Below are 27,347 nucleotides of genomic sequence, written 5' to 3' on the forward strand. Positions count from 1 at the left end.
AACTCCAAAGAATTTTGGGCAAAATCATGTGAAATGGGAACAAAATATCCCCGGGAAGACGTCTACCTAATCATGCATGACCAGGGGATAAAATAATAAGCACACACAAAATAAAATAAAAGATGCGTCACCTGATGACAACTAGGTTATGAGTGACATGCCTAACTGGTATCTAAGTTCTGGTGAACAAACACATACATGATACAGCTAAAGGTATAGGTCTGCACAAGAAAGTAAGAAAACACAATAAAATATACAATATAACAACACAACAAATCCTAAGATTCCAAACGATTTAGCCCGAGTCCTTGGATGGTCTGATGTTCATCCAAAGAAGCCTACGTATCCCCGCCTCTACGAGAATCAAGGCAACGTAGTTCTTCGCACCTATTCTAAACTATGATGCCTAAGACACTTAGACCTCTATCTTAGACTCGATCTAAAAGACCGGACTAGTTCTTAAAGCTTCTGGTGCGATTATTTAAATTCCAATGGATTGTAGATTTTAGGACACCCTATATGCCCTAACTAAATGCAGGTTAGCCCTAAGCTAATGCAGGTGGTTCCTACAACCTATGTGTAACTAGGCTGTGTTTCTTAAGAAAAATAAAGGGGGGACTAACGCATCCTATTCTAGTCATCAGTCGGCGATGTAGATCTCCAGCTGACTGGACGGAGGCGCTCCTATAACTCTAGGACAAACTCCTAATTCTAAAACAAGCACACAACAATCAGACAACAAATCAAAGACAAAACCCTAACTCTAAAACTCTCTATCTAAGACAAAGTCCTAACTCTAGAAGAAGATTTTTTCGAAAAATAATGTTTTGGAAGATTTTTGGTATTTGTAAAATGGTTAAATGATTTATTTACAAAGTTTGGCTGGACTTGGGATATGTATCCCAAGCTGCACTACGTACCTCGTGGAAGAGGATCAAGCCAACGTAGTTCGAAAGAACTCTCCTAATTACTACTTCAAAACACTCAACACTTTAGATTTTTTTTTAAGGTTTCCAATGTTTTTGATGTTTTAGATTTCTAATATTTTTGAGTTTTAAAATATTCAATTGTTTTGGGTTTTAAAGCTTTTCAAATGTTTTTGAAGCTTAAAGAGTTTTCACCCTTTTGGTCAAAGACCTAAGGGAATACACAAAGCAACACCTTAGAGCCAAACCCTAGGGTCAAATAGGGGAAACCCCTAAACCAGGTAAGCTAATTATCAAAGATAAAGAAATGGTCTAAGATCCCAAAAGCTAAAGCTCTAATGAGACTGTGCTACTCTTTAAAGAATAAGAGTGACGACAACACTAAGGAGAAACACCCAGCTACTGATACTAAAGAAAGGGCGCAAATGAGTTAGAGACTCTCAAATGACACTATCAAAAGGACGAATGAGTCAAAGACTCCTTACTAATGCCATTACAAAGATAGATGAGTCAAAGACTCTAATAATACCTCTTAAAAAAACAAATGAGTCAAAAACTCTCTAATAAAAAATGCTAAAAGGCAAATGAGTCAAAAGACTCTAATAACACCACTTAAAGGACGAGTGAGTCAAAGACTCTTTAATAATACCGCTAACAGACGAATGAGTCAAAGACTCTCTAATAATAACAAATGAGTCAAAGACTCTCTAATAACTACCTAAAGAGACAACTGAGTCAAAGACCCTCTAATAATTCTACCAAAAGGGGAAATGAGTCAAAGACTCGCTCTAGAAAAGGAAAAACTCTAACATGAGGCTAGGTAGGCCTCCTAAAAGGAACTCTCTCTAAATGAGACAAAGCTTGTCTCCTTAAAAAAAGGGATTTTACTTATGGAAGACATGGCTCATCTCCCAAAGGGTGAGCTTTAATTTCTACAGGTGTCTAAAAGACTGAGGCTAGTCTACTAGAATACAGAGAGGAGATCTACTTGGACTGAGCAAGTCCCATAAGGATGGGCTTTTTTTATAGAGACATAAATGGTCTCTCTAAAGGGGAGGCTCCGACTATCGCCATTATTCCCTTCTTGTTGTAGCTTCTGAGTTGATTTGTACATTATTTGCTTGTATCTAGGAAGAGGTCATGATGATCTCAAGAGGTAAAATGAATGGGATTTGATGAAGTTTGCTTCAGCCCACTACTACTTTTTGATAAGTAAAAGGTTTCCTTCCTCTCAATCCACCTCATGTTTTATCCTCCCTTTGTCTCTGATTCTCGTCACACCTCAACATTGACAAAGACTCCACTGCGTGGACTAAACTATTGGGCACGGATAAGTAACGAACCAGAGAATCTTGCGAGGCCGGGATCGATAATAGGAGAGGTATCAATTTGAGGTAAAGTCTTTGATCCAATTCAGCAAAAGCACTTTGTCATCGACACATCCAATGGCCAAGTCATTAGGGGGTTGTTACTTCTAATAGCATAATTAGATCTGGAAGCCGCTATACACAACCACTTAAAGAACATGGAGAAATCGCCATTTCCAAAGATCAAAGGCTCACTACTACCAACTATTGCAAATAGCTACAAGAAAACAAGAGAATACCCAAGAACTAAACTGAGATGGAGTAGAGAACTTCTAGCTATGTTTAAAGACTTCAAGCATCACACAACCCACTCTCTATTTGAAGCTATCACCATGAAGAAAAACTACCGAGGCATGACAGTGCTCTCGTCAGATAAGCTGCTATGAGCATCACCACTTTTTTATACAGTACACACACTCAGCTTGATCTACATCCTCTGTTTCAGTCATTATCCTTAAAATTCTGACCCTCACCTGATGAAAGATATTTCTAACATGCATAAAGTAAAGATAACTTGATGCCCATGTCAAAAGTAGACAGTGCGGAATAATGATATGAACACTACATCATTTAGTAACAACCAAATTCTGCCACACTCCTAAATATCTTTTAACGAATGTCCTTTAATCAAACATAAGTGGCAACAAATGTATGACCATCACTCTGCCAATTAAAATAATTCGCAGACGCATATATATATATATATATATATATATATATATATATATATATATATAGAGGAAAATGATTGTGAGCTTGAAGCTCATATAGCTTATATGAGCGTGAGGGCCCAAACACATGGGTCCCACATTTTTTGTGGTGATCCAAACCATTCATTTACAAGACCCCATCATAGAGAAGGTGTGTACAAAAAATCAACTCCATTGGATCATCCTAACCCCTCCAAAAGCGGAGGGCAAAAATGGGCAGATTTGTGGCAAACGGTGTCTGTCCATTTTGCCCTCCACTTTTGGATGGGTTAGGATGATCCTATGGAGCTGATTTTTTGTACACATCCTATCTATGTAAGGGCCTTTCAAATAAATGCTTTGGATCATCCTAACAATGTGGGGCCACATGTGTTTGGGCCTCAAGCTCATATAAGTTATATGAGCTTCAAGCTCACAATCATATTCCTCATATATATATATATATATATATATATATATAAGCATGCAACATCTTGTATGACAGAGCAGTAGATTAAAATATAATCTAAGCCATCAGGATATACCATCAAAGGATATACATGTATTAAGAGACCCACATCTGAGAAATATAAGAATGGGATAAGGTGATATACATACTCAGACATTTGCTCAAGGGCTGTCAAAAAGGTGATCATGGTTAGTGACAACACCTATAGCTCAGTGAGGAGGCTGAAATATGCTAAAACAGGGGCTGAAATGTGTTTCAAACAAGGGCTGAAATGTGCTTAAAAAATGGGACTGAAATGTGCTTAGGAATGTGCATAAAACAGGGGGCATAACCAATCACAGTATTGTGCCAAAACAGGGGCAGGAATGGGCTGAATTGGTATAAAAAATGTGATGGTACTGGTAATGAAAAGATGTAAACACTCCCTTTCTTTGACTCATACACCAGAATAATCTACCCTTTAATGACTAAAGGATGATTAAAACGCTATTACAATTCCCATTACCCTTGCATGCTCATTGAAAGGAAGGAATAGCCAATGATCGCGCGAACACCAAAACGCGACTGCAAAATCTAAGGATCAAGCACTTACACAAAAATTCTACATGAACATGGTCACACAGCTAAGGATTAACTTATGCACCAATTAAAAATTTTGTAGACTCAGCTATTAACAAGAGAATGATGAGCGAAACTTAAAATTTTCAGTGAAAGCCACTCAAAACATGGATGGACTATTTCCATTTTCTAATGAAGGGAGGTAAGACAAAATAGTATAAATAATCCAAACACAAAAGAATTATCCCAATTTTCTTTGAACTCGCATGCTATAACAACAATCGGAATCCGGGTTCTTACTGCTCCTAAAAAGATTCTCACAAACTGCATTTGGAAGTAATAGAAATGTCACCAGCTTCACAAACGAACATAAAATAAAAATAAAAAAAATCATGAACTACATTCCTTTTAAAAGATTAAGAAGATTTAAATCATGAGATGATGCATGCTGTTAAAAATGGGGAGCTTCTATATACTGCTGGTTTATATTAGATTGCAGAAGCATAATTATTTGTAAGGGAAAAGAGTGAGAAATGAAATAGGAGTGACAAAAGCCAGGGATGGAATTAATTAGTAGTATCTCTGCACTTAATGATCTTTCTAAAGCTCAAAAGGAAACCAAAAGTAATACTATGAGCAAACAAAGTGGTTGAGTTCTAATAGGAATTTATCAAAGTAGTTCTTGACCTTCTACCACTCAACCGGCAAGCAAAATCATCATGCCCAACTCCCATCAAGTGTTCTAGTGGATGATATTTTACCACATGCATTCAAGCCTTTGTTCACAAAACATTTGACAGATAACCAAGGTATCCTGGAAGTTTCAACATGCAACCACAAAACCAATAGCCATATGTGGACCCCGATCTGAGAGAGGGGCGGGGGACGTGCCTCACACTAGTCTCTATGGATCATCCACGTGAATGGAGAGCTCTACCAAGGAACTCTCGAAAGAAGAATGCCTCTCACAGCATGAGTGGCGATACAAAGGTGAGATACCTCTCAATTCGGGGAGTAGCTCAGATTCGAGGCGTACCTTTAAACAAAGAAGAGTCGCCATCCAAGGAAGTGGGCCAAGGATCCCATACTATGCTTTGTTGCAACGGATAACCAGAGATATAAAATAAGGTTCGTGCCTGGTTACGAATTCGGAAGGTCTAAAGAGCACCTCATCCGCCCAAGTGCAAATACCTGGTCTCTTATGCCATTTATTATTGATTTTGAAGAGTTTTGGGCGAAAGTCATATGAAATGGGGACGAATATCTCCGAAAAGACGTCTACCTAATCATGCATGTCTCGGAGACGATTAATGAACACACTTAAAAAGAAATAAAATAAGTGTCCCCTAAAAGTAGCTAGATTATGAATGTCATACCTAATTGGTGTCTAAGTTCTGGTAGACATACACATGCAAGCTACAGCTAAAGGTATAGTATCAGTACAAGAAAGTAAGAAAACACATCAAAACATAAAACAAAAATCAATCCTATATATGACAGAACAAGACAAATCCTAACTCTAATGCGACTTGACTCGGACCAAGATGGCCGTCCATCCCAGCTGCTCTATGTATCCCGGCCTCGGGAAGAATCGGAGTCAACGTAGTTCGATGCCCTATTCTAAACTACAATGCCTAACCATCTAGAACCGATATCCTAGACTCAATCCACTAGACTCGACTGATTTTTAAAACTTTTTTATACGATTGCTTAAATTCAAGTGAATTGTAATTTTTAGGACTCTCTATATGCCCTAATTAATGCAAGTTGATTAGCCTTAATCTAATGCAGGTGGGCCCTATACCCTATGTGTAACTAGGCTGTGCATCCTAATGAAAACCATGGGCTGACTATATGCTTCTTAGTCTAGCCATCGGTTCGACTAAATGTCTAACCGATCAACTTGAGGCCTCCTAACTCTAGAGACATTCACACGACAGGACACACCATAGCAATACAAATCAGGACAGACTCCTAACTCTAAAACAACTCAAACAACTAGGACAGACCCCTAACTCTAGGGGAAGATCTTTTTTTAAAAAGGTTTTGAAGAATTTTTGTATTTTTGGAAGGTTTGAAATGTTTATTTTTAGAGGTTTGGCTGGACTTGGGATATGAATCCCAAGCTGCACTCGTACCCTGTTGAAAGGGATCAAGCCAACGTAGTTCGGAACATAATTTCCTAACTACTCTCCTATGGACTCAAGATTTTTGAGAATTTTTGGTTTTTAAGATGTTTTGATATTTTTGAAATTTCTGAATGTTTTTGAGTTTTTGACTCAAGAGGATAGAATTCTATCATCATAAGGGTAAGACGAACTCCTGATATCCCGCGAAGGTTGGACAGCATCCTATGTTTTGCGGGGGAATGAAAAGAATAACAACTCTGCAAGGGTTGGACAGCATCCTATACCTTGCAGGAGCGGATAAAAATCATATGACTTGATAAGAGGTTGGACGAAAATCTAACCCCTATGATGATAGGACTAACTCCTGAAACATGAAGGATTGACTCTCTAGCTAAGGAGAGACTCCTATGCTAAGGACTGACTCTTATGCTAATGACTCTGAGAAGGGCTCTAATGAGACATGACATGTCTCCTAAAATAAAAGCAGGACCAATGAGACAAAGCTTGTCTCCAAAAGGTTTGAATTTTCCTACATGAGACATAGCCTGTCTCCTCCAAAGGGTGTGACATTTCTACATGAGACATAGCTTGTCTTCTAAAGGGGTAACACATTTTTGCACGAGACATAGCTTGTCTCCTAAGAGGGCTTCAGATAACTCTTTCATTGCCCTTGCAATGTTAGAGGACCAATGTCTAAGGATGTCTAAAAGACTAAGAAAGTCTACCTAATAAAAAGGGGAACGCTATAAGGACTGTGTACGTCCCCCAAAGGATGGGCTTGGGCTAGCGCCTTCATCGCCCTTGCAATGATAAGAAGGGTATGATTTTTAACAGACCAAGTCGGTCCTTAACCTAAAGGAGGTGTTCTATTTGAGACTTGGATAGTCTCCTATGTATGACTCGCTAATAAAACAAAGCTTGTCTCCAAAGGATTTGATTATGTTTTCGTGAGACATAGCTTGTCTCTCTAAAAGGGGTGGAAATGGTGCTGATGGGAATTTCAAGCAGCTTATGACCTATGACCATTGAAGACTCAACACCAAATGACAGGTGAGAATCAACTTTCGCACAGCCATTTAAACTAACCATTACACTTTGTGAAGCTTAACAAAGCCCTAGAAAACAACATAGAGCATAGCTATTGACTAGTTTTATGAAACAGGTAAGGATGGAAATGAACAGCAAAATAACATGTTACCCAACCCAAACAAGTGCAATATAAGTCAGGGCATTTTGAAAAAGAGCAAGGCTATCATTTCATTCTAAAATGTAACTACAACACTCAAAATTCCTTGGTAAGTGAAATGAAGAGAAAGGATAGGTTCAAAGCTAGACCATTCCCGAAATACGATAGTGCTAATACCAGTTTAAAAAAAAACATATGATAACAACATTGCCCTGCTTTGGCAATCACATTTAAAATGATCTGACTTCATCCATTAGCATCATCAAACGAATTATTTCAATTTCCAAAATAAGAAAACCCCCTACAATCTAGTTATAGTTTCATAATGACTATAACATCTGGGTGCAACAGAAATAAAGAAAGATCATTAACGCAGCCAACAAAAAGTACTGAACATCTATGAACCAGAGGCCATTATCAGATCATGGATTGGATCACAAAATTTCATTTTCACGATAAGCAATATTTCTATTTAATCAAGACTAAAATCACACTCAATTGCAGATTCGTCACTACAAGCTCTAACAAAATTGATAAAAAATAAAATAAAATAAATAAAAAAAATCTGCAAATCTTAATTATCAGCTCATTGATATACTTTATAAATCATTAAGCATAATCAAACATGAACAAAAACACCTTATTTACAAAGGTATAGCTGATAAAACACATACCTGAGCTCCTGCAAAATTTAATTGAACAGATCAACTGAGAATTGAAGCGAAATATACAGATCGAAGTGTAAAAGGCTTGATCTAGCTTGCTTTTGGTTGAAATTTGCATTAGCTCTGGCGAGTCTTCTACTGAAATTCTTTGACAAAGAATTGAATGTGTAGATAAAGAATCCACCAAATAACTTGAGATCAAAACTCAGAAAAGCTTGCTGAAGATGAAGATCTCATAAACGAAGTTTGAGCTCATCATTGCTGAAGATGATTTTTTTTTTTTTATAGAATCGGATCAGATCTAGGATTATTAAGGTGAACTAACCCCTAATTAGTCACAAAAAAGAACAGATCTATAACTTCTGAAGATGAAACACAATGGATTTACACTTTGGACTAGGATTTCTTAAAGAAATGAAATGAATCTAAGATTTTAGCAAAGCTAGGGTTTCAACAGAGATTTAAGATTTCTATAATACTAGAAATTTTAAAAAATAAGAGCAAGAGAAGAAGAAAAACAATGGAAAACCAGAACATCTAGTTGGAGAAATAGAATCAGGCTGGTGCATGACCGGAATCTCGCCAGATTTCCACCGGAGAAGACGATCAGAAAGGACGAACAAAGGTAGGGTTTACACAGAGGAACAGAGGAATATAAGAGTTTCGAAGTGAAAAGATGAAGGAGATAAGCCGATTATAGATTATTCTTACCGGTGAATGTGAACGGCCGGAAAACCTACCGGAAAATGATCGGGATTTGGAGGAAAATGATCGGAAGATTCAAGTTTAAAACCAGATCTATTTTCTTTCTCTATCTCTGCGAATTTTCCCCTTTTTTCAAAACCCTCTTTCTCATCTTTTTTTTCGCACAGATCTCCTTTCTCTCTTCTCTGCTCGCAGATCTCTCTCGGAGTAAAACCGGAAGTCCGATCGGAGGCTTGCCTGAGAAGAAAAACTTGGATCGGAAAAGGCATAGGTTAGGATTATGCTTGAAATCTCCTATAAAAACTCTTGAACTGTTGCAATCTCGTGAATCTAACAAAACGGAGGAGAAAAGACTTGATCGGAGCAAGAAATAGGGCTCCCACCTCCGGCATGAGTGATCGACATCTAGCCGGACAAGACAGATCCGACCGGAGAAATAGCGGGAGAAGAGGAGAAATGATCGGAGAAGACAAGCAAAACCCACTCTCTCTCTCTCTCTCTCTTTTTGAAATGAATTTTTCTTTTTTTCTTTTTCTCTTTTTTAAAGCTTGAGTTTGGTATTTATAGAAAATTTTCAGAATTGATATTGGCACCCCATTGATGGGCGCACAAAAAAAATGATAAGTCGCGCCGGTAACTTTTGTCCTATTCGGCCCAGGTTCGGCCCCATCCAGGATAATCCACCCCCATTTTGAATTTATACTACGATTGTAACGCCCCGGATTTTTGGAAATACCAACTCGGTACGTAGAAGAATATTACATCATCTTTCTCAAAAACTTTCATTATTCCCAAGATCTCAAATACAACAACTACGTTTAGAGGTTTTACAGAAATTAGGTCTAACTTATTACATCTTAATTCAAGACATAGTTGATACATATTTAAAACATATTTGCCCTTTATAACAGTTCTGTATTTAACTCTAGCATTCCTCATCTTTCATCTATACTTCACCTGGGGGTTGGAACAATAAAACAAGAAAAGGGGTGAGCTCAAATAGCCCAGTAGGGTATAAACAACAAGTGATGTAGAATTGTCAAGCTCATAAGAACATGATATTTTGCAGATAGGACATCTCACATTATAAACATGGAAAGAAAGAATAAGCACAACATACTTTCCAAACGTATAGAGAAAACTTACAGAACTTGATATCAAGAATTATATATATAGAATTATATATATAGACTTCATTAAGCATAGATGCTTTCATTCATAGCCATATCTCGGCCCATTCATAGCCATACTTCGGCTCATAATCCTCTAGATTTACACTCTCTAGAGTCGTCTTTACCCACGTGCACATGGAGAACTATAACGCGTCCACCCGTCATCATATCATAACTCAGTCCATATTCAGAATTAGGGTATCACAAGATAAACTCTAAACATAAACATATCTCACGGAAACAAGTTTCGAGGATACAAAATAGAATTATAGCTTTATCAGTAAAATCATTTATCTGAAAGGAATGAGGTCTGAAAAAAAGGATCCCCCTTGGATTCTCATCAGTTGTGGATCTTAGAAGGATATAAACTCTTATAGCAATTGCGTATAAAGAGAATCAAAGAATATGAAATATTCACATCCAGTATATCAAAAGAGAATCAATGGAGAAAACTCTTACATATAGCAAAAGAGAATCAATGGAAGAAAACCCTCACATATAGCAAAAGAGAATCAATGGAAGAAAACCCTTACATATAGCAAAAGAGAATCAATGGAAGAAAACCCTTACATATAGTTTTCTGGTCACAGGTTTGTTTGAGCTTACACCTTGGAGTGGATAACCTGTAAATATATTCTAATTTTATCAAATTCATATTTTAAGGCAGTGTCCTTTCTGTCCAGGTAATGTCCATCTATGTCCAAAATAATGTTCCCTGTGTTCAGTGTTCTTTCTATTAAATTTTTAAGATCATGGGGCCCAGCATGCACTATTCATATGGACCCCACATGTTACTATTCATGTGGACCCCACAGGTTACTATGCTCAGCAGTTCACCATTCTTTGATTTAGTTTATTTCTTGGCTACTATGCTCAGCAGTTCGCCTTTCTTTGATTAAAGTTTACTTTACGGTTACTATGCTAGCATTTCACCGTTCAAATAAGATGGGCTACTATGCTCAGCAGTTCGCCTTTCTTTGATTAAAGTTTACTTTACGGTTACTATGCTAGCATTTCACCGTTCAAATAAGATGATAAAACTTGCATAATCTATAGCGAGTTATCGCCTCTTATGCATGCTTTATCCTAATATTTACATAGGTGGTAGAATCAACCATATTACCCATAATAAATACTTTAACTATCTATATGAAAGACTTACCTTGGTAGTGATGAAGTGGATTTCCTTTTCCTTCTCCTCTCTCTCTTTTTTCCTCTCTCTCTTACTCTTTCTTCTCTTTCGTTCTCTTTTCTCTCCCTCTCTTTTTTTTTATTTTTTTTATTTTTTCTTCTTCTTCTCTTCCTCTATTTATAGGTATTTTTTTTTCAACTACAGTCTTAAATTCACAACTACTCTCTTAAATGCTTTTACAAAAATATAGGAATAGTAAAGGTATAAATAAATGAATAGTAAAGGCTGCTTGAATAGTAACAGGATGGTTAATATTATTTAATTATTATTTTCGTCGGTGAAGCGCAACTACTCATTAATGATAGTGGTTGTGGAGTGACCCGCTTAACCAATGAGTTAATGAAAGTGGTTACGGTGTGTCCTTCTGGTAGTGGTTCCCACTAGTGATGGGTCCCGCTGGCGTTGGGTCCCGCTATTTGTGGGTCCTGCTTGTTGTGGGTCCCACTGGTGGTAGGACCCGCTTGTGTGGGGCCCGCTGATGTGGGACCCACTGTTGGTGGGACCCGCTTGTGAATAGTACTCGGTGGGTCCTACTGTGAATAGTAATTTTGAATAGTTTATCTCAATAGTGAACTTGCATAGTATTTCTGCATAGTAATCTTACGTAGTATTTCTGCATAGTAATCTTGCATAGTGACTATTGTGAATAGTAATTATGAATAGTGACTATTGGTAATTTTTAATATGTGTAAGTATCTACTCATTTTTAGTTGACATCTGGGGCGGTGGTTTAGTGGTAGGAAGCCGTTCAATCCTCGCTCAGCGTTGGGTTCGAATCGCGTACGCCCCATTATGCCAGATGTCCTCATGCCCGATTAACTCGGGGAAAAATGTATAATGGCCGATGATTAGCCACCTATGAGGCCATTTTTATTTATTTGTATATATATATATATATATATATATATGAGAGAACGGTTCCTACACATATGTGTAGATAAGTTATCTACACACTAGCTTAAAATACAGTGGGGGCCACATTATGTGGGTGATTCAAACCATTCATTTTTAAGACCCTCACATAGATAGGGTGTCCACAAAAAATCAGATCCATAGGATCATCCTAACCATTCGAACTGTGGAGGCAAAAAATGGACTAATTTGTGAAGGTTTAAAGACATCCATTTTACCTCCACAAATCGTTGGGTTGGGATGATCCTATGGATCTGATTTTTTGTACACACCCTATCTATGTGAGGGCCTTTAAAATGGATGGCTTGGATCGCCCAAACAATGTGGGCCCCCACTGTATTTTAAGCTAGTGTGTAGAGAACTCTCTACACATATGTGTAGGAACCGTTCTCTCTATATATATATATATATATATTTTACCGGTTATTACAACGACACTCTCCCGGCTCGTTTGCTAGGCAAATGCGTTCGGATTTCAACAAAATTTTGTAGGGACCTTAGTGGGACATTAAGCTAGCTTAGGGTGAAGTTTGGGACCCTACTTAGTTGATTTGATGGGGTTTTTTTGCTCAAACACGGGAGGCTCAAGGTACGGTCAAAATGGGGTGTCTACACCATGCTTGAATTGGGAGTCATAAACCATAAAATGCAAGCATGAAAATCCAGTATAGAAACTGAAATCTAAACCTGCTCAGGAAAATATACTGAGAACAAAATAGGGTTGAAAGGAATGAGCGCATAGGGATTCAGATCAGTAGAACATTTCAGTGAGCCTCATGCATTCAATCAAAATATGAAAACCATTCGGTAACCACAAGATAACCTGAAACCTAATCCTACTTTAAACCTCATTCCATCAAAGAGAAGATAAAAAGAAATTAGACAAAATCCAGATGTTACCTGAGCACAATCGAGATGGTCAAATAATCGTACCAACTGATGAATCAAGATTGTAATGGCGGATCTTTTGCCGGAATCCGGTAAGGCTTGCCAGAAGAAAGAGTCTTTTGGCCGGAAGAAGTGACCGGGGTAGAAGAGATTAACAAGGGTTAGGATTTGTAGAAAAGGGATTAGGGTTTGGGTATTTGGGGTTTGGGTAGAAATGGTGATAGTGAAGGTTTATTGATGGGTCAAAAGGGGTTTGCAGAGGTAAAAATATAGAAGAAGAAGATTATGGGGGTTTTGAATAAAACAGGGGATGGGTTTTAAAATGGGTTTAGAGGATTTTGAGAAGTGAAAATGAGGGTGGGATTGGTGGCTGGCCGGATTTAATGGTGTCCGGTGGTGAGAGATTGCAAAAATGGAGATGGAAATGGTGGATTGCAGAGATGGGAATGAGATGGTGGCTTGGCCGGATGGTAGAGATGGGGGTTTGGTCGGATTGCAGAGGCGGTGGTGGTGGTGCAGATGGATGAATTCGGCCGGAATGGTGGCTGGCCGGATTCCGATGGGTTTCTTGGAGGTGGAGATTGGAGGAGATGAAATGGGTGTTTTGGGGTTCTGGATTTTGCAGAGAAATGGGAATGGGGTTTGATGGTGGTCGGAGAGATTTTGGAAGAAAATGGGGTTGAGGATGATGAAGAGGGTTTTGTAATGGATTTGCAGAGAAAGGGTGATGGGGTTGGCCGGGTTCTGATGGTTTTCTCAGAGGTGGAGATGGTGTTGGCTGTGATGGATGTAGATGGAAGAAAGTGATGGTGGCGGCTTGGATAGTTGTGGATGACCGGATTTGAAGGGGTTTGATCGGATGGTGGTGATTGAGAGGGAAGTGGGTTGGGTGTGGCTTTGATGGAGGAAATGAAATGGGTATTGGAGTTTTGGATTTTGCAGGGAAGAGGAGAAAAAATGAAGGAGAAGGTCTTGGGAGGTGGAGGGGATGGTGGTTCTGATGGCTTTGCCGGATTCCGGCAAGCCCACCGGAGAAGATGGGTGGTGGCTGGGAGAAGAACGAAGAAGAAAATGGGGTTTTGATAAGGGAGGTGGCTGTTATGGTGGTGGAATTGGTCGGTGGGTGGATGGGTCCGGCTGGAGTTGATGCCGGAGAAGAAAGCCAAAAACCCTCTTCCTCTCTGCAATCTCTCTTCTCCCTCTATTTTTCTTCGAAAAAAAATGAGCTCCTCTCTCTAAACCCTATTTCGTTAGGTTTTTATATCAAAGGAAATGGTATATTTGATCTCCCCCTCTCTTTCCAAGCCACCCCCTACCTTGATTCTACAAGGGGGTGCTTCGGGTAAGACAAACCCAAGCAAAAAATAAAATGAATTAGACCCCCCCCTCTCCTTCCATGGACAACCAACCCTAGTGTATTTATAACTACTTTTTATACCAGCAGGGGGGACCAAATAGAAAACAGGGGGAAGAAAATTTGTGCAAAATATCTCTCCTCCTTTGATCTTAACCCTTCAAACTGCCTTTATCAATGAAGGGTTGAGATCAAAAGCTCTCTAACCACCTTGGAAGGAAGCTTCCAAGGAAGCTTCCTAAAATTCTCCCCTAACTAATTTTGTTACACACTAATCCGTGTACCCCCCCCGTATCTCCCTGGACAACCCATTAAGGAAAATTTGAACTGATTTTCCAGGTTCCAGCGCACCCCCTTTTCTGGCTAAATCGCCCACGACACTTACCTCGGCTCGTTTAATAGGCAAACGTGCTCGGATTCGAACGAAAATTTACGGGAATTTTAGTGGGACCCTAACCTAGCTTGGGAACAAATTTGGGATATTAAAACACTAGTTTGACAGGGTTTCTATCCTAACGACTCTATTAGGGTTCGGTCAAAATGGGGTGTCTACACGTCCACCATCAATGAGACAATCCTATTACCCCTTCTTCTAGCACTTGCCATAGCATGAAAGTAAGCTGTATTTTTATCACCTTACTTTAGCCACTTGACCCTCGACTTTTGCCTCCAGGATATCTCTTCATGTCGAAGAATACTTTTATGTTCTTCCTGAAAACGCCCAAATTCCTCCCTAGAAATTGGCTATCATGTAGAAGAATACTTTTATGTTCTTCTCTGCATCAGCTATCTTCTTTTCTGGTTTTGGTTGCTTACCTAAGTCTACCACATCAAAGCTATGGATTTCTTTCCTCTGGATGGGTCTCCATACCATTTTGGTGGGATGATCTTTCTTGATTTCTAATTTCGGACAGGAAGCTGGTGAATGACTGTAAGTTTTGCATGAGTGGCATGATAAAGGCTTCCAATTGTACTCAACAGAGTGTGTGATTGTTCCTATGGGAGTCTCTTGATTTCAATCTGATCAGGAAGAGCTGAATCTGGTTCCACCTCAACGCAGACTCGGACATAGTTGAGTTCGTAGCTTCATCAGTTTGAGAGTCCATATATAATGGCATCCCAATCTGATAAGGAATGTGAACTTTTCAAACATTCCCCCCCTCTTGTTTATTTTCTCAAAAATGCTGCATTTCCACTGCTTAATTTCATGAAAAAAGACAAGCAAAAGGGGGTAGAGTGTCATCTTCCATATGAAATGCATGTTTAATATCCAAATAAAACAAGGGGAGTGGGTTGGTGGGGGGTCGTCGGTAGTATTATAAAGGTTGAATTTTTCAAGGGAAACATGACAGCACCACGATCTTTTTAACAAACCAATTGACCTAACCAACGTGATAATACAGTCATGTGCCATGATTCTGGCCTCTCCTTATGTCATTTAAAACAGAAAAAAGAACAGCTTTGCACACCCGTGATTCTAACGCTTCTAACCCTGATTCTGGACCCTGTTGTTCAAACACCATTAAAAGGGGGATTACTCCGATGAGAAGCTGGACCTGGTCCCACCCACATTATGTCAGCATGATCCGGATCTTTCAGTTGAGACCATCCAATTTGTAGATGACATAACTTGATCAGATAAGTCGTTGATTGTAGAATTGGCATCACACCTGAGTTCGATTTCCCGTTAATTCTCATATCTTTCTTAAGGAGCACCGTTTCCTCGATGAAAATGGCCATGGTACAGATGGACCCACATCCAGAACTACTTTAATTGGGTCTATAAATCTCGTCAGCCATCGTAAGTCCAACCTAATGTCCTCTGATCCCACCTTCACTACATGATTAAATCCTTTATCAATGGCGATGATCGAAGAAGACATTTTTTAAAATGTCTTTAAGCCCCTGATTGTTTCCAAGCCTCAATTCTAAGGAATGGTATCTCCACTACTGGAGTGCCCAACGCTGTCTCTCGTACCAAAGATTCCAAACACAAAATATGTGCCACATGTACTGATGTACATGAAGTCACCCGATTTTGTTAATCACGATGAGATTGTCTTGCTAGTCTATCTTAAAGTGATAAAATTACACTTGGATCATAATATAGATACCCAGTGGAATATGGTTAGACCTGGCAAAACCGACCTGTTCCCGTGGGTCGACCTGACTCACCCGCAAATTTGCCGGCACGGGCCCGGGTTTTAGTGGCCCGCCAAAATCGACCCGCGGGCCACCAAACCAGTAAAAACATGGGTTGGGTCGGGTCAACCCACGGGTTTTATGCCTTTTTTTGTTTTTATTATTTCTTTAAAAAAACTAAAAAAGATCCAAAGTCTTTTATGCCTTTTACCGTTTCTTGTTGTTCTTTGTGAGTTCTTGTCCTTTAGTCCTTCTTCAAATGACTCATTTCCATGGAAAATAAAGATGTTGTTTCAATATTACAAGTTTTACTTGTCCTTGAGATGCCATTTCCATGTAAAATAAGGACGTTGTTTCAATATTACAAGTGATTATGATGCTACTGGAGCCAAATGTATTTCAGATAAAAGAAACATCTTTTCAGACAAATTTGTTTTCCTTGAAGTGATAATAAATTAAATAATGCTTTGACTTTGCGGGTGACCCACATGTTGACCCGACCCACCCGCACTGGGCGCGGGTCACGTAAATTCTGACCCGCAAAAATGCGGGTCATTTCCTGACTCGACCCGTGTGACCCGCACTCGCATCACCCGCGGGTTGACCCAGCCCGGCCCATCCGTTTGCCAGGTCTAAATATGGTACAACATGTTGGTCCCTTCGAACACAAATAATACAAATAAAAAATTGTTTAAAAACTCTCTAATCATCAATTTGCACTAGTTGACTCCTTTCTACATTGGGCGAGTTCACATTCAGCTCCTAGTTAGCTCTACTAGACCATTCAGGAACTCCTTTGACTCGTGTGAGTAAATGATAAGTGGATTGAGCCAATCATTGTTGACCCAGTCGATTCCTAGTTCTCATCGAGTCTGTCTTATGCTCTGCCAAGCAAGGTTTTAAATTTTGTCCGAATCCGAAATTTTTTCGGATTTCCATCAAGACCGAAACCGAAATTGGCGAAATGTACCAAATTTCGGTCGAAAATTTCAGAAATTTCTTCAAAATTTGGAAAAAATATTAATTTTTTATTCTTTTCCCAAATTTCAGCTGAAATTACTAAAAATAAAATAAAATCAAAACTCCTTTGACTGTCAATCAAAGGAGTTTTAATTTCGGCCAAAATTTCAGCCCAAAAAAAAATCGAAATTTCATGTCTCTTTAACAAATTTCGGCTGAAATTTCGGTTTCGGCAAGGTCCGAAATTACCCCTGAAAACTGAAATTTAAAACCTTGATGCCAAGTCAATCAAAACTCCTTTGACTGACCTGAGTAAATGAAAAGTTGATTGCGTCATCACCCATCGGAGTTGACTCAATTTTACCTCAATTAGCTGAGTTCTACTTCGAGTTCAAGTTTTAAATAAGTGATACAATTTATATCAACCATGGCTGATAAATAAAATAAGTTTCTTAGTATTCCGATAGCTTAGGTGTGAAGTCCTTTTTTATACAACGCTTATCTATAAAGCACGTGAAGTCAAACTCATGCCTAGTAAACTTTTTTTATTTTTTCATTTTTTCATTTTTTCTCATTCACGTTACCTATTTCTATTTGGATACAGAAATGGAGAGGAGAGGGTGAATGCAAGGGAGGTGAACGTGGGAATACACGTATACAACTAAATGATCTTATCATGGGAAAATCACATGGAAATCCAGTGATTGACACCACCTACATTGACATAGGAGGTTCTGCCATGAAGATGTACGTAATAGCTATGATGATTATATTCGATCGTACAAACCCAAATATTTGATTAGGGAGTGATTATTTAGGGTTAAAAATTGGGGATTCGATTCTACTCCCCTTCACCTTGGTTGTGTTCTTGTTTAAGTCCGAATTTTTGTTGGTGTTCCAAGCAAAAGAAAAGATCCCACATCAGAAAAGTGAGAGATGTGGATGGACTTATAAGGGCTTGAGTATCTTCCCATTGATGACTAGTTTTTTAAGGATGAGTTAGTAAAAACTGGAATTTTCGACTCGCTTGAGTCGATTTCCTTATACACAGGCTGTCACACCCCCAAACCATACACATACACACATAATCAAAATTAATGCATCCACACACATCAAGATCTCCTTTAGCTTTCTTAAATAAGGAAAACTTTTGAGGCAAACAGCCCAAGGGCCCGGTATTGTGTATCCAAAATTTCTTGCCACCATTTTCATATATGGTCTGCATTGAAGAGAGAAAGAAAATAACACCCATCTAATAAAAAAAATCTGCCAGTATTTCCTCAACAGCAGTGCTAGAGGATTTGTAAATTTCATGTACCGATCGGGTGTAAGAAAACCCATTAAAAAGGAATGCTTCTCAGGAGAGCTAGTTTGTTTCAATATTCATGCTCATGAAAAGAACTTAGAATATTGTACAATCTATGATCAAGCAAATAAAAACAAGTTTTTAGTGCTCTGAATAAAGCCAAACAGCCAATCCTTTCATGGCTCAACCTCTTCTCTGGTAAGGGGGTTATTTTTATTGAGCTTTTTCCCAACTTTCTCTTTTCATTCTTCCTGAATTTTATTCATGGAGTTTTTATTTTTTGTATTTTATGTAGCTGCTTTTTTAACTTGATTTCCTGGAGGTGGGTATGTGATGTCTCTATAAACACTGCTTTATCTTAAAGACTTTTACTCCCCTACTTTTGTAGGTGGCTACATGAAATAAAGTTCCGAGGACACCATGCCCACAAGTATTGAACTAGGGCTGCAGCCCAAGTTTAACTGCGAAAAAGTATCTCTTTGAATACTTCAAATTTTTATATTAAAAATAAAATATTTTGAAAATATCCATCACAATCATCCTAGTGAAAAAATAGCAAGCATCTAACTTCACTTAACCAACCATAACGGGAGAGTTGCATGATCTTTCACCTTCCGACTTCAATAAACAATCTAAAGATGTGTTGCCATGCTCTTCAACTTACATTGACTACCTGCATCAATATCTTTAACTTTCATTAAGGCCATCTTTGACTACCACGAAAAACTTTCCTTGGAATGTTGGTGGCCCCAATTGTGGGAGAGGAGCCGAAAAAGTGGGAGAGGGGAGACTTGAATTAGTAGTAGATAGAGCATCAAAAATCCCTAAACAATAGTGAAAAATTACCTACACTTTAAATTGATTTTTTTATTTTCCTGATTTTTAGGAGCTTTTCATGCCCCCTCACTCCCACCTTCTCAAATTTCTTTCTTTCCGATCCATCTCTCACAATTGGCCCTCAAATATTCCATGGAATATTTTTTCATGGTTGTCATACATGGCCTAAGCATTTATTTCAAATCTTTTATACAAAGCGTGGACACCTTCATAAAAAAAGAAGAAGCTATGTTTTGGTTTTCTAACAATTATGAGAAGTAACTTATGATTGATGCAGTAGTTGGAAAAACAGCATGAGCGATCAATAACTACCCAGAAAAGCCAAAACTCACCTTAACAGCATTCTTTATTTCCCGAAGGGTGGATGGGATTCTTCCAATGACTTGTGACTTGTGAGATCATTCTGTCCGATGTCAAACGAGTAAAGTGCATTATGGAACGCTCCATCATCAATGAAATATCTCGAATCTGAAATATAACTTACAAATACTTTCAAAATTTAATCTTTTAGGATAGAGAAATATCCAAGATACATAAAGCACCTCTGTAAAAGGTTGTGGATTCTGTAAATACTAAAAAAATACAGAGAAAATTGTATATATACATAAATAGTATTTTATGAATAAATTGTAGGTGGGATAAGCACTGAGCAGGTCAGAAAATGTATAATAGCTAAATACGGTAATTCGGCTCTATCTTTGTTAGTGCATTACGCTGATAGAAATCAGTCATTGTATCTTGGAGGCAATTCGAGGAAACCCGGTGAACACCTTTTTCTCCAACTGGTGGGGGTGAAAATTACCTTAAGGAAAGCGACGATGGTAACAAGCCTTGAAACATTTTATTCTACATATGAACAGGGAGTCAGTATACACAAGTTTTGATTAAGGCATTACGAACAGGGAGTCAGTATACACTGTTAGAGAAATAATTCTGTATCTGTTGGAAAGAAAAAGTAGTAACCAGTTTGCTTCAAGGCGCGAAATCGCTTTCCTTAAGACAGATTTCGCCCCCACTAGAAGTGTGCAAAGGGGATCCGCGAACTGCCTCCAAGATACAATGAAGCCAGTAGGAATGTCCTACTAATTTGACGACGCTATGCACAAGCGGAGTCAAATCCGAAATGCCCTTAGAATCTTACAAGCCTGAGAGAATCAGTCTAATTTCTGTTACTGCAGTATAACAATAATTAGATAAACAATAAGAAAATAGTTTAGTAAAATGAATTTGGGTGGGAGCAAGAAAGAGAGTATAATGCACTAGAAGTCTTAAGAATTTATCCAGAAATGGGTAAATTCGATTGTACTTTGAAATGGTTGGGTTCTGCACCTTTTATAGAGCCTCTGGAAAAATTAAAGGCTCCAATCGCTACGATGCGGCGTGCGAAGTGCAAAGTGCACCTTAAAAAGCGCCAATAAAGCACCACTATGCGCCCTATAGCCCATTGCCCACGCCGCGCGTGCGTGTGCGCGTGCGCGTGCGCGAACGGTGCGTTGCACCGTCCCGCGGGTCCAACCATGGGTTCAACCCAATGTGCAATCAAACAAGTAATAGAAAAGTGTAGTGCTTTATAAGCCCTTCTCTTTCTTTTCTCTCATCCGGTTTGGGATTATCTTTTTAACTACATTACACTATTATCTTTCTCTTGCAAAAAGCAACTATTTCCAAAGAAAAGTTTTTCTTTTTCCAAAACACACTTAAAGAAAATATTTTCCAAAAATTGTTTTGACCAACATACACAAGCTGTGCTGCAAATGAAAACAACTGAAAGATGCAGTAAAGATGTACAAGCCCATGTTCAAAAAATTAATTTTTCAATTTTTATCATCCAATTAGAAGAGTTGGTATGGTGAAGTAATCAGTTGTACTCTTCTAAAAGTATCAAAATAATACTTTCAGGGATCTGAAATGCTACATTTATAATACTGACTGATATTTAAAAAAGTTCAGAGTTCAGACAGTAATGCCACACCTCGTCCAATTTCAAGAATGCGAGCTTTGAACCGAAGGAATTGTAGGACTTGAATATTCAATGAAAAGGGAACAAATTCGGGTAGAGTGGCTGAACCAATAACAGCAAAATTTACTCCCATTGAAAAATCTGAACCAACAGACTCTAGATATGGGCTCAAATAACTCATATTCAAACTTTCACCTGTAAGAAAAAAAATATCTTATCAAGAAAAATGATAGGAATAATTTCAATAAATTGTTAATAATAATGTCAACTAAATAGGCTGATAATTCTATAAAGTAAAATTGTTCCTTTAATCTTCAATTTAAAAATTAAAGTAAAATTGTTGAGACCTCCACTGAGTTGTTGAGTCAACCCAACTTGTTGTATTATAGTTAAGGAATGATACTTGTTAGGCCTAAAATTGGTAACAGGTTATGGTAGGGCCGGAAAGGCTGATCTGTGCCTGAAGGGCTGATCTGGGCCTGAAGGGCTGATCAGCCTTTCCGGCCCTACCATAACCTGTTACCAATTTTAGGCCTAACAGATTTGGCGCCATCCGTGGGACCCCGCAACAAAAAGCTGTTCGAAATCTCACTCAGACAAAAATGGTAGGACGGATTGGCGCAGAGAGCACACGCCCCCGGACCGGAATCAGACTCGTCATTTCACAAGACGAGACAACAGCCTCCGGGACAGGCATGTGCGTCCTGAGTCTAAGTGTTTGCAGTGCTTGCAGACTTAGACCTCAGCAGCGGTGCAGAGGTTCACTCCGGCCGGTCCACAATGGTTTGGAGGTCAGTTCCAGCCAAGGGCCCCCCGAGTGTAGAACCTGTTTGCAGCGCAGACTCAGCAGCGGTGCAGAGGTTCACTCCGGCCGGTCCGCAATGTCTTGGAGGTCAGTTCCAGCCAAGGGCCCCCCAACTGATGGGGTCCGGATTCAGCACTGATGGGTCCGAACTCAGCACTGATGAGGTCCGAACTCAGCAACCAATTGGCTGTTGACACGTGGCCCTCACAGGGACCGCTGCAAAGCCAACACCTGTCCCTGCTAGGTGTGACACCTGGACCAATCAGGGACTTCCACCTGCCCCTCCTAGGTATGAGACCTGGTCCATACAGAGGCCACCACCTGTCCTGGACAGGTGGCTCAGAACCACCACCTGTCCTGGACAGGTGGCTCAGAATCACTATAAATAGCCTTCACTTGTGCTAAGGTGAGGGATCTGAAAAATCAATACCCTAAGCTTTTGCTCTGACATTGCTCTGCACTCCTGCTCATACTGACTTGAGTGTCGAAGCGCCCGTCCGGAGCACCACTCCGGGTTGGTCTTCTGACCCTTTGTCTTCTTGTCTGTGCCCTTGTGCAGCGCAGGACTCCATCAGCCCTTCAGGCACAGATCAGCCCTTCAGGCCCAGATCAGCCCTTCAGACATAGATCAGCCCTTCAGGCACAGATCAGCCCTTCAGGCACAGATCAGCCCTTCAGGCACAGATCAGCCCTTCAAGCATAGATCAGCCCTTCAGGCCCAGATCAGCCCTTCAGGCCCAGATCAGCCCTTCAGGCACAGATTAGCCCTTCCGGCCCTACCATAACCTGTTACCAATTTTAGACCTAACAGATTTGGCGCCATCCGTGGGACCCCGCAACAAAAAGCTGTTCGGAACCTCACTTAAGCAATGGTAGGAAAAAACGGAAAGCATGTGCCAACCTCCCGGACGACCCGGGCTACGGCCCCCCGCGAAGGAAGAAGTGAGCGATTGGCCTCGCAGATAGAGGTCGGGGCGCCAGGGGAGCGCAGTCCGACTCGCTCGGACCGTTCAGACCCTACCCCGACCCCGAGGGAGATGCGGGCCCTTTTCCAGGAAATGACTGCTGTGATTGCGCAGTTCAGGAATCCGGCCCCCGCACTCCAGCAGCACCCAGCCGAGGCCTCTCAGCCCACTCAGAGGAGGGGAAGCTCCTGCAGAGAGCACACGCCCCCGGACCGGAATCAGACTCGTCATTTCACAAGATGAGACAACAGCCTCCGGGACAGGCATGTGCGTCCTGAGTCTAAGTGTTTGCAGTGCTTGCAGACTTAAACCTCAGGAGCGGTGCAGAGGTTCACTCCGGCCGGTCCACAATGGTTTGGAGGTCAGTTCCAGCCAAGGGCCCCCCGAGTGTAGAACCTGTTTGCAGCGCAGACTCAGCAGCGGTGCAGAGGTTCACTCCGGCCGGTCCACAATGGCTTGGAGGTCAGTTCCAGCCAAGGGCCCCCCGAGTGTAGAACCTGTTTGCAGCGCAGACTCAGCAGCGGTGCAGAGGTTCACTCCGGCCGGTCCGCAATGGCTTGGAGGTCAGTTCCAGCCAAGGGCCCCCCGAGTGTAGAACCTGTTTGCAGCGCAGACTCAGCAGCGGTGCAGAGGTTCACTCCGGCCGGTCCGCAATGGCTTGGAGGTCAGTTCCAGTCAAGGGCCCCCCGAGTGTAGAACCTGTTTGCAGCGCAGACTCAGCAGCGGTGCAGAGGTTCACTCCGGCCGGTCCGCAATGGCTTGGAGGTCACTTCTAGCCAAGGGCCCCCCGAGTGTAGAACCTGTTTGTAGCGCAGACTCAGCAGCGGTGCAGAGGTTCACTCCGGCCCGTCCGCAATGGCTTGGAGGTCAGTTCTAGCCAAGGGCCCCCTGAGTGTAGAACCTGTTTGCAGCGCAGACTCAGCAGCGGTGCAGAGGTTCACTCCGGCCGGTCCGCAATGGCTTGGAGGTCAGTTCTAGCCAAGGGCCCCCCGAGTGTAGAACCTGTTTGCAGTGCAGACTCAGCAGCGGTGCAGAGGTTCACTCCGGCCGGTCCGCAATGGCTTGGAGGTCAGTTCCAGCCACGGCCCCCCCGAGTGTAGAACCTGTCTGCAGACTTAGACCTCTGCAGCCCAGCGGTGGTACACTCCGGCACGTCCGCAATGGCTTGGAGATCAGTTCCAACCAAGGACCCGCCCCAGTGGAAACCCACCTTGAAGATTCTAAGTGTTTGCAATCTTAGCTCTCAGTCTAAGTGTTTGCAGACTTAGACCTCCTCAGCTCAGCTCTAAGTGTTTGCAGACTTAGCTCTCATTCTAAGTGTTTGCAGACTTAGAGAACAGCAGTGGAGCACTCCGGCGGGTCCAATTTGGTGTGGAGATCAGTTCCGACCACATGGACCCGCCCTAGTGGAAACCACCTAAAAGACCTGCCCGGCCTGGCCGTCCACAGCCTAAGCCGGACAGGATATGGCGCAATCGCTAGACGCCAAAAAGACTCTAAGTGTTTGCAGACTTAGCTCTCATTCTAAGTGTTTGCAGACTTAGAGAGCGGCAGTGGTGCACTCCGGCGTGTCCAATTTGGTGTGGAGATCAGTTCCAACCATGGACCCGCCCTAGTGGAAAACCACCTCAAAGACCTGCCCGGCCTGGCCATCCATAGCCTAAGCCGGACAGGATATGACGCAATCGCTAGACGCCAAAAGACTCTAAGTGTTTGCAGACTTAGCTCTCAGCCTAAGTGTTTGCAGACTTAGAGAGCGGCAGTGGTGCACTCCGGCGTGTCCAATTTGGTGTGGAGATCAGTTCCAACCATGGACCCGCCCTAGTGGAAAACCACCTCAAAGACCTGCCCGGCCTAGCCGCCTAGAAGGCTTAGCCGACCAGAAAATGAGGTCATCTCAGGCCGACCAGAAAATCTGGTCATCTGAAGAAGACAAAAAGTCTGCCCGGCCGAGCCGCCCAGAAGGGCTCGGGCCGACCAGAAAATGAGGTCATCTCAGGCCGACCAGAAAATCTGGTCATCTGAAGAAGACAAAAAGTCTGCCCGGCCGAGCCGCTCAGAAGGCTTAGCCGGACAGGATATGAAGCGTTCGCTAGAAGACAAAAGATCTGTCCGGCCTGGCCGTCCAACGCCTTAGCCGAAGCCGGACAGGATATGGCGCAATCGCTACGCGACAAAAGACCTGCCCGGCCTAGCCGCCCAGAAGGCTTAGCCGACCAGAAAATGAGGTCATCTTAGGCCGACCAGAAAATCTGGCCATCTGAAGAAGACAAAATTCTGCCCGGCCGAGCCGCCCAGAAGGCTTAGCCGGACAGGATATGACGCGTTCGCTAGACGCCAAAAGTCTGCCTGCCCGAGCCGCCCAGAAGGGCTCGGGCCGACCAGAAAATGAGGTCATCTCAGGCCGACCAGAAAATCTGGTCATCTGAAGAAGACAAAAAGTCTGCCTGGCCGAGCCGCCCAGAAGGGCTCGGGCCGACCAGAAAATGAGGTCATCTCAGGCCGACCAGAAAATCTGGTCATCTGAAGAAGACAAAAAGTCTGCCCGGCCGAGCCGCCCAGAAGGCTTAGCCGGACAGGATATGACGCGTTCGCTAGAAGACAAAAGATCTTTCCGGCCTGGCCGTCCAACGCCTTAGCCGAAGCCGGACAGGATATGGCGCAATCGCTACGCGACAAAAGACCTGCCCGGCCTAGCCGCCCAAAAGGCTTAGCCGACCAGAAAATGAGGTCATCTCAGGCAGACCAGAAAATCTGGTCATCTGAAGAAGACAAAAAGTCTGCCCGGCCGAGCCGCCCAGAAGGCTTAGCCGGACAGGATATGACGCGTTCGCTAGAAGACAAAAGATCTGTCCGGCCTGGCCGTCCAACGCCTTAGCCGAAGCCGGACAGGATATTGCGCAATCGCTACGCGACAAAAGACCTGCCCGGCCTAGCCGCCCAGAAGGCTTAGCCGACCAGAAAATGAGGTCATCTCAGGCCGGCCAGAAAATCTGGTCATCTGAAGAAGACAAAAAGTCTGCCCGGCCGAGCCGCACAGAAGGGCTCGGGCCGACCAGAAAATGAGGTCATCTCAGGCCGACCAGAAAATCTGGTCATCTGAAGAAGACAAAAGTCTACCCGGCCTAGCCGCCCAGAAGGCTTAGCCGGACAGGATATGACGCGTTCGCTAGAAGACAAAAGATCTGTCCGTCCTGGCCGTCCAACGCCTTAGCCGAAGCCGGACAGGATATGGCGCAATCGCTACGCGACAAAAGACCTGCCCGGCCTAGCCGCCCAGAAGGCTTAGCCGACCAGAAAATGAGGTCATCTCAGGCCGACCAGAAAATCTGGTCATCTGAAGAAGACAAAATTCTGCCCGGCCGAGCCGCCCAAAAGGCTTAGCCGGACAGGATATGACGCGTTCGCTAGACGCCAAAAGTCTGCCCGGCCGAGCCGCCCAGAAGGGCTCGGGCCGACCAGAAAATGAGGTCATCTCAGGCCGACCAGAAAATCTGGTCATCTGAAGAAGACAAAAAGTCTGCCCGGCCGAGCCGCCCAGAAGGGCTCGGGCCGGACAGGATACGGCGCACTCACTAGGCGACAGAGGACCTGCCCGGCCTAGCCGCCCCGTCCAGGAGATCTGCCCGGCCACAACGCCCAGGAGGTTTGGCCGGCCAGACTTTTGGTTCAAATTTCGACCAGACTTCAGGCCAAGTCTCAAGGCCGGACCAGGCCGCCCAGAGGCCCCTGGCCACCGCGGTTTTTTTTGGCCCCTGCCTGACGCCGGCCTCAGCTGCCCAGAGGCCTCAAGGCCGGCCAGATGCTGCTTTAACCCTCTTTTTGCTTCCCCTAGCCGCTGTCACGACTCGGAGAACCAGGGGGCAACTGATGGGGTCCGGATTCAGCACTGATGGGTCCGAACTCAGCACTGATGAGGTCCGAACTCAGCATTGATGAGGTCCGAACTCAGCAACCAATTGGCTGTTGACACGTGGCCCTCACAGGGACCGCTGCAAAGCCAACACCTGTCCCTGCTAGGTGTGACACCTGGACCAATCAGGGACTTCCACCTGCCCCTCCTAGGTATGAGACCTGGTCCATACAGAGGCCACCACCTGTCCTGGACAGGTGGCTCAGAACCACCACCTGTCCTGGACAGGTGGCTCAGAATCACTATA

General features: G+C 42.3%; 1 pseudogene; it reads right to left on the reverse strand.

The window, feature by feature from the left end:
- LOC143891154 (GDSL esterase/lipase LIP-4-like) overlaps positions 1-27,347 on the reverse strand; it is a 40,096-nt pseudogene that overhangs the window by 794 nt on the left and 11,955 nt on the right.

Source organism: Tasmannia lanceolata, unplaced genomic scaffold (genome assembly GCF_043159265.1).
Source record: "Tasmannia lanceolata isolate RefF3 unplaced genomic scaffold, GAP_Taslan_0.1 ptg000013l, whole genome shotgun sequence".
Taxonomy (NCBI): Eukaryota; Viridiplantae; Streptophyta; class Magnoliopsida; order Canellales; family Winteraceae; genus Tasmannia; species Tasmannia lanceolata.